General features: G+C 39.0%; 1 pseudogene across 1 annotated transcript; it reads left to right on the top strand.

The window, feature by feature from the left end:
• Window positions 1–8,097: 8,097 nt before the first annotated feature.
• LOC143606577 (CBL-interacting protein kinase 32-like) lies at window positions 8,098–10,148 on the top strand (annotated as a pseudogene). The gene is made up of 10 exons (XR_013148775.1): window positions 8,098–8,207; window positions 8,323–8,430; window positions 8,503–8,583; window positions 8,665–8,718; window positions 8,869–8,994; window positions 9,072–9,161; window positions 9,245–9,362; window positions 9,504–9,611; window positions 9,823–9,936; window positions 10,011–10,148. The product of XR_013148775.1 is annotated as a CBL-interacting protein kinase 32-like (transcript).
• Window positions 10,149–10,914: the final 766 nt, after the last annotated feature.

The raw sequence follows: 10,914 nt of genomic DNA, 5'->3' as shown, positions 1-10,914 counted from the left end.
AATTCAAAATTCAAAAAGATTCAAAAGTAAGCGGGAAAATACCCCTTACCTTGGCAACCAAGTAACCATAAGACGGATGCGGGTACAGTGTTAAGGCAAAACCCTTCACATACCTAGCACCCGCAGGGAATTGAAGCCAAGAAAACCCCGGCAACAAAGTAACTATAAGGCGGGTGCGGGTACAGTGTTAAGGCAAAACCCTTCACATACCTAGCACCCGCAGGGAATTGACGCCAGGGGTACCTTGAAAGTAAAGTAACTGTAAGACGAGCGCGGGTACAGTGTTAAGGCAAAACCCTTCACATACCTAGCGCTCCGCAGGGAATTGAAACCAAGAAGGATCTTTTGGGCAATGCTTGTGGAAACAGAAATAACATCCCCGCATAGCGGGAACGTCGAGAACTACATTGTTTGAGGCTCCAGGATGGAATTGGTGGTTTAAACATAATTGATCACTATGTTCAAAACCACTAAAACCTCAAGGAGAATCCACACAAGTGAGACTCAACGCTCCTGACTTGCGAGAAGGTTACATACCTACCCGCATCATACCCAAAGATCAAGCAAAAAAATCGGGAATTTTTGCAAGTGACATTAGGAAACCCGCGGGAAGAATCCCCACGGAGAACCTTAAAACTAAAAACCTTTTCAAAACCCCTTGCTTAAAGTCCAAAAGTTCACCTCACTTTATTGAACATTCATGAGAAGAACATTGGACTGGGGGGACTTGAAGAGGTAGGTCCCAGCAGAGCCCAGTTGGTCCCGCAAGACTCACCTTGAACAGGGACGTCTGCGCAAAGGCCATCTGCTCCCGCAGGACCCACCATGCTCAGAGAACCTTACGCGCAGTACGCAAGCTGTACACGCAGGGAAAGCCTCCCAATGGTAAAGTACCCCGCCTGTTCCCGCAGTTGCGGATACAAGCCATCAGGGAAGGCTACCCGCAGACAGCAGGGCTACACGCACAAGACACTAGATACTTCAGTAGTCACATGAAGGAATGGGCAAGGCGGGAACAATCCCGCCTAAATGAGCCAGTCTATGATTCTGAAAGATCTTTTGTACTATACCTACCAAGGTATGGATAGGACAGACGATCTGACCAGAACAGCCCGTGAGCTAATCACAGGGTGACAGCTCACCGACAACAGTGCGAGGAGGAGCACCCTCTAGTACTGTTTGTCACTATTAGCCGCTGCCTACTCACCAACCCTTACTGTGGGGCATGCGCAGCCTACAGTTGGTGGAATAGTGTTACTGTTGGCCGTAACCTATTCACCAACCAGCATGGCCTGCGTACAATCCACAGTAGGTGGGACGTGCATAGTCTACAGTTGGTGGAATAGTGCAGCCGACTTTGTTACTGTTGGCCGTAACCTACCCACCAACCAGTATGGCCTGTGCATAGTCCACTGTTGGTAGAACAGGAATACTATTCAGCCGGCTGTACCTTCTAGGAAACCTACCTTCGGCTATAAATACTCCAACATCTTGGAATGGTAAGATCATCTGCTATCCAGTTATCTAGCAATCTCTTAATATACACTTATATTCAGAGCAACCTAGTCTGATTCTCACGCCGGAGGGTGGTCACAAGGAGGGACCCCCCCCCCTTCTCAGTGACGAGCTTACGGTGTTTGTTTTGCAGGTCTCCTGAAGAACAGCCTTCTCAGCTAGATCTCATCCGTGAGAAACATTACTTAACCCCCAGATTATCTATAATCTGTACCGGGTCCCTTAGTGTTTCTTCAACACCCATTTATAAAATGTTTTTTTTTTTTCAAAACCACAACTTTTAGAAATTTATTGGCTGGTGACTTGGTGGCTAATATTATGCTATACAAAAATTTTGGTGGTTGAGCATTTGATTGGAAGTCAATTTGAAAACGTATTTGACATGAAATGCTTTTTGTAATAGTGGTATTGATAATGATAATATTAATAATAAATAAAATAATAGGAAGAATAACGATAGAAGTAATAATAAAATAATAAGTAGTGGTACGTAAATTCAAAAAAACATAACCAACATGCCTCATCACATGTGTGTTGATGTTAATGGTTGAGGCAAAATAAACACGTTAAAAGAACATATTCTTAAGTTTCAATGCGTAAGTTAGATAACTTTTTTCTTCTTATTTATAAGAATAAATTTACAGAATAACAAATATGCTGCCAATATATAATATCAAGTTAAATAGTACACGATATCTATAATATATATAAACGAAAACATAAAAATCATACGTGTCGCGATGTGGTCGCAGGGCCGGCTCCGAAAAGACGAAAATTTTTTTGGTTCAAAGGCGAACTTTTTTTTTTGGCCTTAAGTAAAAGAAACATTTTGTTGGGTATAAACAATTTAACAATAAATGGGCTTATTTGATTATGATTTAAGTTGTGTAAAAAACTTTTGTATAAAAATAAACTTAAAACTATCTCAAATAAGACTAGAACCCACAACCTTTTGGTTAGATGTCATACCCCTTTACCATTAGACCAAGCTAGTGGTTATGTAATTGTGTTAAAATATTGATTATACACATATTTTTGATAAAAATACATATAATAAAAAAAAATTGGGCCTAACGGGGTGTCGGGTCTGTGACCGTCGACTACCCTGCCATGCCTCAAAGACGGCCCTGTGTGGTCGCTCCCCTTTTTTTTGGAGTTATCAGATTTACTTGATTTTTAAATAGAGGCTTCTCATGCATTTGACCTGAATTAACAGGTATGGGTCTTACCAAACTCTAATATTCCTTAAACGGGTTATAACATCTCATTAAATTAAAAATTATTCTTACCAAATTATTGGTGTGAAAATCCTATAAAATAGGATATACTAAAAATTATTATATGATTTTTTTAAAATATTATTTATAATTAAGAAACAATTTTATAGTAAAAAAAAATAAGTGGTCTTGAGTCTTACCAAACCCAGATAACTCTTAAGCCGGGTTATAACATCTTAGTTATTTGTGAAACCTTTTTATCATCAAACTCTAAATATATTATAAATTTCATTACAGTAAATAAAATTAAACCCGAAAAAGTATATAAACATTAAAAACGAGTAATGTAAAACAGCCCCCGTAATACGGAGGATAAAAACTAGTTAATAATATATATAACTAATCCGAGATAACTATGACGAATAGAGTAATCAAACGATCAACAAAAATATTATTAGTAAAGCTAGCAAGAATATAAATAAAATCAACAGTATTTTTATTTCGAAATTTAAATAATCACTTAAATTTAATTATAAAAATACGATAACACGTGTATCAGGTTTTAGTGTATTTAATCTGTTTAAGGTCTTTTTTATTCAATAGAACTAAAACGCATAACTGATAAGTTTTTAAATAAATGCATGCATCCATATAATAAAATATTTAATATACATCCAATGATGCATTATTTAAAGGTGGTGAAGATCCGTGCACATCCAAAAACACTGGGGCCCTGTGGTGGTGGCTGTGTGAAGGATGTTGTGTTGTGACCCTGGTCTCTGTATTCATGCCCACATGGATTAACATATATACCATGAATATGCTTTTCCCATCTTTTCACTTTGAATTACAAACAAACAATTATTCCATCAGTCATTGGTTATCCATCTCCCCTGCAAATCATATTCTAAAACCTTCTTGTGTTGTTGTGCTTCATCTTTAGAAGCTTCTTCTGCTGTATTGTTCTGTTCTATTCCATCTTGGTTTCACCGAATCAAAGGTATAATCGCTCGACGAATCTTTCATTTTCACTTGGTTTATGCATGTGTTTGTTGTATATGAAAACCTTGTTATAAATGTTGCTATATGGTTTCTTGCTTTTTTTTGTTATCATGGTAGTATCTTTAGTACTTTTGTTTTGTTACATTTTTTTTTTTAATTTCTATGCCACGCCTTATGTTATCTGGATACTAGACTTTACATGTCAAGAAAATGTTTTTGGAGTTGTCTCTCTGTCTTCAGGGATTCAGGAACTGTTTACTTGCAAACCTTGCCAGTAGAGGGAGATTTTACCGGTTACGTTTGTTTGTTTTAGTTATGGGGTAGTGAAATTTTTGTTATTTGGTTTTGGGGCATAGGATTTGCTATTGATGTGATTCTGTGACTGCAAAAAGATGAAGGATTAATTGGATGATTTGGTTGTTTATTGTGTGTTTGAGTATCATATGAACTTCTAAGACGAGAAAAAATGTTTTGTTGTCAGATAAGCAGGAATGAATCACTCCAAAATCAAACGTCGAGTTGGTAAATATGAGGTGGGAAGGACAATTGGTGAGGGGACTTTTGCGAAAGTGAAGTTTGCTAGTGTAGGGGTATGGTACTAAACCCGGTCTTACGACCCTAAATTTATTATGTTTGGCTTATTTTATTATATGGACTAATACAATGTTATTGGGCTGAGGGGGTTTTGTGGAGGTAACCCTAACTGGGCTAGGCCCATTAGGGTACCATGATGGTGGCCATGAGACTCTCTATATAAGGAGGTCTCCACCTCCTTATTAAAGGGTCATGCTCAATAAGAGCCACCACCACTTTTTTGTGTCTGTAAACAAGAGATCCTCAGGATTTCTTAGCAGTCACCTCCACACCCCCGAAAACCATTGCAGGTCTCAAGCAGCCGGAGAAGAAGATCAAGACGTGGTTCGTTCATCTCGAAAATCCGTGGAAACATCGTCATGGATCAGGTCAGATTCATTTCGTGCTTCGACATTGGCTCCATCCGTGGGACGGCAACGAACTACCCTTCGATCTTCATCTCGGCTGTCAGATCTCTCCCAGGAAAAACCCAGATCTGGAAGTTTACAGAAAAAGGCTTCAAGGCTTGTTCTATTAAAGCTCAAAAAGATCCATAGATCTAAAAGAGGCTTCCAGATCTGTGCAAAAAGAAACGGCCTGATTCGAATGATCAGGTCTCCGGATCTGTGATGGTTTTAAATCTGCTCCGAGCTTCAGATCTATCTAGATCTGATTTACAGATCTAGATCTAGATTACAGACCTGGATTTTAGGTTTAAAGTTGCAGATCTGACTCTAAAATTGCAGATCCAGAAATTACCAGACTTCCGCCGCCATGTACGCGCGCCCGCGGATTCTCACTCCGCAGCCGTGCATGTGCCGCCGCGGAAACCACCATCTGGGTTTTGCGCAAGAGACCTCCGCCATGCACGCGCACTCACGAGTCACCACTCCATCGCCGTGCATGCGCGCATCAGGCCTCGCGCCAAACTTAAAGGTTGGGAATCCTCGTAATATCCCATATGACTACGCGCCAAACTTAAAGGTTGGGAATCCTCATAATATCCCATATGGCTACGCGCCAAACTTAAAGGTTGGGAATCCTCATAATATCCCATATGGCTACGCGCCAAACTTAAAGGTTGGGAATCCTCATAATATCCCATATGGCTACGCGCCAAACTTAAAGGTTGGGAATCCTCATAATATCCCATATGGCTACGCGCCAAACTTAAAGGTTGGGAATCCTCATAATATCCCATATGGCTACGCGCCAAACTTAAAGGTTGGGAATCCTCATAATATCCCATATGGCTACGCGCCAAACTTAAAGGTTGGGAATCCTCATAATATCCCATATGGCTACACGCCATACTTAAAGGTTGGGAATCCTCATAATATCCCATATGGCTACGCGCCATACTTAAATGTTGGGAATCCTCATAAACCCATACGGCTTCGCGCCGAATACAAGACCGAACGCGGCTCCGCTCCGTTCAACATGCACACCACCATGATGCTTGAGCGCAGTCGCATATCACATGCTCATGCACCACATATGCTCACGCATCACAGATGCTCACGCGTATTACATATGCTTACGCATCACATGCTCTCACATCAGTCTACGCGCACGCGCACGCAACATCTGCGCATGGCGCATGACACAAAGTCTACGCGCACGCGCATGCAACAACTGCACGTGCGCGGGACATCAAGTCTACGCGCACGCACACGCAACATCTGTGCGTGCGCATAACACAAAGCCAGAGTCTATGCGCACGCGCACGCAACATCTGCGCATGGCGCACAGTCTACGCGCACGCGCACGCAACATCTGCGCGTGGCGCGGGACATAAAGTCTACGCGCACGCGCAAGCTCCATTATTCTTACAGCCCGTAAGTCGCCTCACGCGCAGGCTTTATTATTATTATAGCTCGTAAGCCGCAACTCGCGCAAGCTTTATTATTATTACAGCTCGTAAGCCGCAACTCGCGCAAGCTTTATTTTTCTTATAGCTCGTAAGCCGCAGCTCGCGTAAGCTCCATTATTCTTACAGCCCGTAAGTCGCCTCACGCGCAGGCTTTATTATTATTATAGCTCGTAAGCCGCAACTCGCGCAAGCTTTATTTTTCTTATAGCTCGTAAGCCGCAACTCGCGCAAGCTCCATTATTATTACAGCCCGTAAGTCGCCTCACGCGCAGGCTTTATTATTCTTATAGCTCGTAAGTCGCCTCGCGCGCAGTTTTTATTACTCATAGATCCGTAAGTCGCCTCGCGCGCGAGCTTTATTATTCTCATAACTCATAAGCTGCCTCGCGCGCAAGTTATTATTACAGCCCGTAAGTCGCCACACGCGCAGGCTTTATTATTCTTATAGCTCGTAAGTCACCTCGCGCGCAGTTTTTATTACTCATAGATCCGTAAGTCGCCTCGCGCGCAGGCTTTATTATTCTCATAGATCCGTAAGTCGCCTCGCGCGCAAGCATTATTATTCTCATAACTCATAAGCTGCCTCGCGCGCAAGTTATGTTACATTATTATCAAGATGCGCGCTCCATCTTTTATCAGGCTTCGCGCCACTATGATGCGTGCTATATCTTATTTATGCCAGGGCACCATCATTATCACAAGGACCGCAACATGTCACCATCATGGGGAAAACCTCCCAAAACTCAAACAATAAAGACAAGGCCGAAGGAAAGGGAAAAAACCGCCCCATGACCTAACACACCTCATAAAGTCCAGCGCTCCACCTAGACGCTTGCGCGCCCAGGAGCAACGCTGGACTTGGGGGGCTTGTAGGGGTATGGTACTAAACCCGGTTTTACGACCCTAAATTTATTATGTTTGGCTTATTTTATTATATGGACTAATACAATGTTATTGGGCTGAGGGGGTTTTGTGGAGGTAACCCTAACTGGGCTAGGCCCATTAGGGTATCATGATGGTGGCCATGAGACTCTCTATATAAGGAGGTCTCCACCTCCTTATTAAAGGGTCATGCTCAATAAGAGCCACCACCACTTTTTTGTGTCTGTAAACAAGAGATCCTCAGGATTTCTTAGCAGTCACCTCCACACCCCCGAAAACCATTGCAGATCTCAAGCAGCCGGAGAAGAAGATCAAGACGTGGTTCGTTCATCTCGAAAATCCGTGGAAACATCATCATGGATCAGGTCAGATTCATTTCGTGCTTCGACATTGGCGCCATCCGTGAGTCTTAAGATCCTTGATAAAGATAAAGTTGTTAAACACAAAATGGCTGAACAGGTAGGCTATGTCTACTTATGTTTATAAAACTTAATGAATCACTTTCATTGCATTGTGTATGGAATCATCAGATTCTGAACTTATACTTATTAATTGTTATCTTGTTGATGCAGATAAAAATGGAAGTAGCAACTATGAAGTTGATTAAACATCCAAATGTTGTCCGCCTACATGAGGTCTTTTTTTATTTGTGTAAACAACACCGAACTCCTGCTGAACCTTATTTTTCTATTTCGTTTTTTTCAATGATTGGTTGGGCAATAGTTTTAACTAAAGAAAAAAAACAAACATTTTTAATTTTCCTCAACCTGGTCGGCACACCCACCATAAGTTGTCATTTCTTATTAATATTTACGACACGTGTCACCATCGGTTTGGAATTTAGATGGTTAGAATAATTAGATTTTTTTTAGTTTAAACTCATTACTTAAAACTTTTTGGTTATCTGATTTAAAAGATATAAGCTGCTAGTGGTGTGAAGAATTGGGTTGTGTTGTTCAAATAGAGAGATTATTTTTTTAATTGATAATTGGGTTGGGTTGAGTTGGGTTGTGAACGAAAGTAGTTTTGTTAACGTACGTGTCGTTACTTAAAATAGTGTTCTGATTCTTCAGGTTATGGGGAGCAAGACCAAGATATTCATTGTACTAGAGTTTGTCACTGGGGGAGAGCTTTTTGATAAAATTGTAATTTGCTGAGCTTTATATACATCATATATAGTGGCAATGTACATGCTCGAAATCCGAAGATTACAGGGTAGAAGGAATATACATGCCTTAACTTTCCAACTTCATTATGAAGGTGAACCATGGACGAATGCAAGAAGATGAAGCCAGAAAATATTTTCAACAGATCATTAATGCTGTTGATTACTGCCATAGTAGAGGTGTCTATCACAGAGATCTAAAGGTACTCAACATTCTTAATACTTATTATTGTATTTATAGTCTCAATGCCTTTCTAACATTGGTTTTCTTGCAGCCAGAAAATTTGCTTCTAGACGCTGCAGGAAACCTCAAAGTTTTGGATTTTGGATTGAGTGCCCTTTCTCGACAAGTCAGAGTATACATATATATAAAAGATCTTAACATTTAATATTTGTTTGTGTTATATTTTATATGATTTTAACGGGTTGTTTTACAGGATGACGGCTTGCTTCACACAGCTTGTGGAACTCCAAATTATGTCGCTCCTGAGGTGCATATAAAACATAGCAACTGATTCATAATGTGTCAAAGTTGGTTGACCAATTTGACCCGTTAGATATAAAACATAACAACTGATTCATAGTGTGTCAAAGTTGTCACATCAAATGTGCATGTAGTGATGATATATCATCCTTTTTAGGTTTTGAATGATGGTGGTTACGATGGGGCAACTGCAGATTTATGGTCATGTGGAGTCATTCTCTTTGTACTGCTTGCAGGCTACTTGCCATTTGATGATTCTAATCTAATGAACCTTTATAAAAAGGTAAGCAGTATATAAAGTCGTGTTGTACATTTAATCCCACGTTGTCACCATCTTCTCATAAGCGGATTTGCATTTAGATTTCGACTGCAGAATTCACTTGTCCTCCATGGATCTCCTTTGGTGCCATAAAGTTGATAACTCGCATATTGGATCCCAACCCCATGACAGTAAGTGTTTGTACTTTTATTAATTGTCACTCTTATATAAATACAAATCATTATGCATATCTGAACACCCTCTTTTGTGGCAGCGGATAACAATACCGGAAATTCTAAACGATGAGTGGTATAAAAAAAATAGGCAACCTGAATTTATAGAAAGAAGATACAAATTTTGATGATGTGGAAGCAGCTTTTCAAGATTCAGAGGTGAGTTTATCAAATTCAGTACTACATATAAATCTTTAATCACTTGGTTTTCTTGGTATTTAGATCTTTATATTTTGTATGCTTTTTCATGTTAAAAGTTAAATTAAGTTTCTGAAAGTTCTTGTATTTGTTTTAAAACAGGAATTTCATGTTACAGAAAAGAAAGAACATCCGGCTGCCATGAATGCTTTTGAGTTAATTTCTATGTCTAAGGGGCTCAACCTTGGCAATCTTTTTGACATGGAACAGGTTAATATATACTTTGTTTCTTCAATATCAATAGTTTTTTAGTTATTAATATTGCATATTATATCTGTTAAAAGATAAAACATAACCCATGCATAGGTAAAATTGCCACCTCTAAATTCATGATGAAAGTAAAATTAATTGTGGGTCATGAACTTTGTACTGTAACACTAAATTTAACTTTTTAATGGTTTGTAAATAAATTTGGTTGCAGGGATTCAAAAGGGAGACAAGATTCACATCAAGATGCCCCGCGAATGAAATTGTTAGTAAAATTGAAGAAGCTGCAAAACCACTTGGTTTTGATGTGCACAAGAAAAACTATAAGGTTAAACAAAGTTACATTACTATGGAATTTTAATTGATGTTGGATTAGTAATCATTTTCCGTTTTTCATCTCAGTTAAGGCTTGAGAATATGAAAGCGGGGAGAAAAGGAAACCTCAATATTACCACCGAGGTATCTTGTTTGGATATTTTTATCGTTTAATACGAAAGATTTGTCGAAAAAGTTTGCTCAGCTTTTTATATAACTCTTTATTAGGTATTTGAAGCGGCGCCATCACTTCACATGGTTGAAGTACGAAAAGCGAAAGGAGATACTTTGGAATTTCATAAGGTATGTCATATATGTAATCATGTATTTAAGTGTTACCTTACACTTTACATTAAAATTTCCTGTTACACTTATAGAGCTGTTTTGTTTCTTTTTGGTGCAGTTCTACAAAAGACTTTCCAGTAGCCTCAAAAATGTTGTTTGGAAAACAGAAGAAGAAATGCAAGAACCCAACTAGACGGCTTGGAAATTTTGTTCTCGTCTTTTGTTGATGGAGAAAACCGACCGTCCTGCATATTATGTTTGTTGTTCGCCTGCATTATCGATCAATTTTCATGTGTAAATAGACATGATGCCAATTGTTGTTTGATAACTGTAGATAAAAACACAAGTCATCAAAATCTCTAAAAATAATTATTTTTGTCCCTTAAAACTCATATTACTCAAATGTATGAATGGAAGCTCAGTGACTTTTGGTACTTTGTTTTTTTTTTTTTTACTTTTTATGCTGATCTAAGGCTATGCAGTTGATTAAGAATGATCACATTGTGTGAATAGGACTTCCTTCAAGAGTTTTTTTTCCCAAACTAGTGTTGGTGGAAAAACTATTTATCAAAATTGTGTTCCCTAAAAACTATTTACCAACATAGTGTTTTCATTTAATTTTGTATTTTTTTTCTTTTTTAATTTATATACAATTTAATTTTGTATTTTTTTTCTTTTTTTATATATATACATTAATCAACTTTAT

Source organism: Bidens hawaiensis, unplaced genomic scaffold (genome assembly GCF_021521415.1).
Source record: "Bidens hawaiensis isolate Kalapana, Puna unplaced genomic scaffold, B.hawaiensis_p1.1 tig00075635_1, whole genome shotgun sequence".
Lineage (NCBI taxonomy): Eukaryota > Viridiplantae > Streptophyta > Magnoliopsida > Asterales > Asteraceae > Bidens > Bidens hawaiensis.
This window is presented reverse-complemented; position numbering and strand designations above follow the sequence as displayed.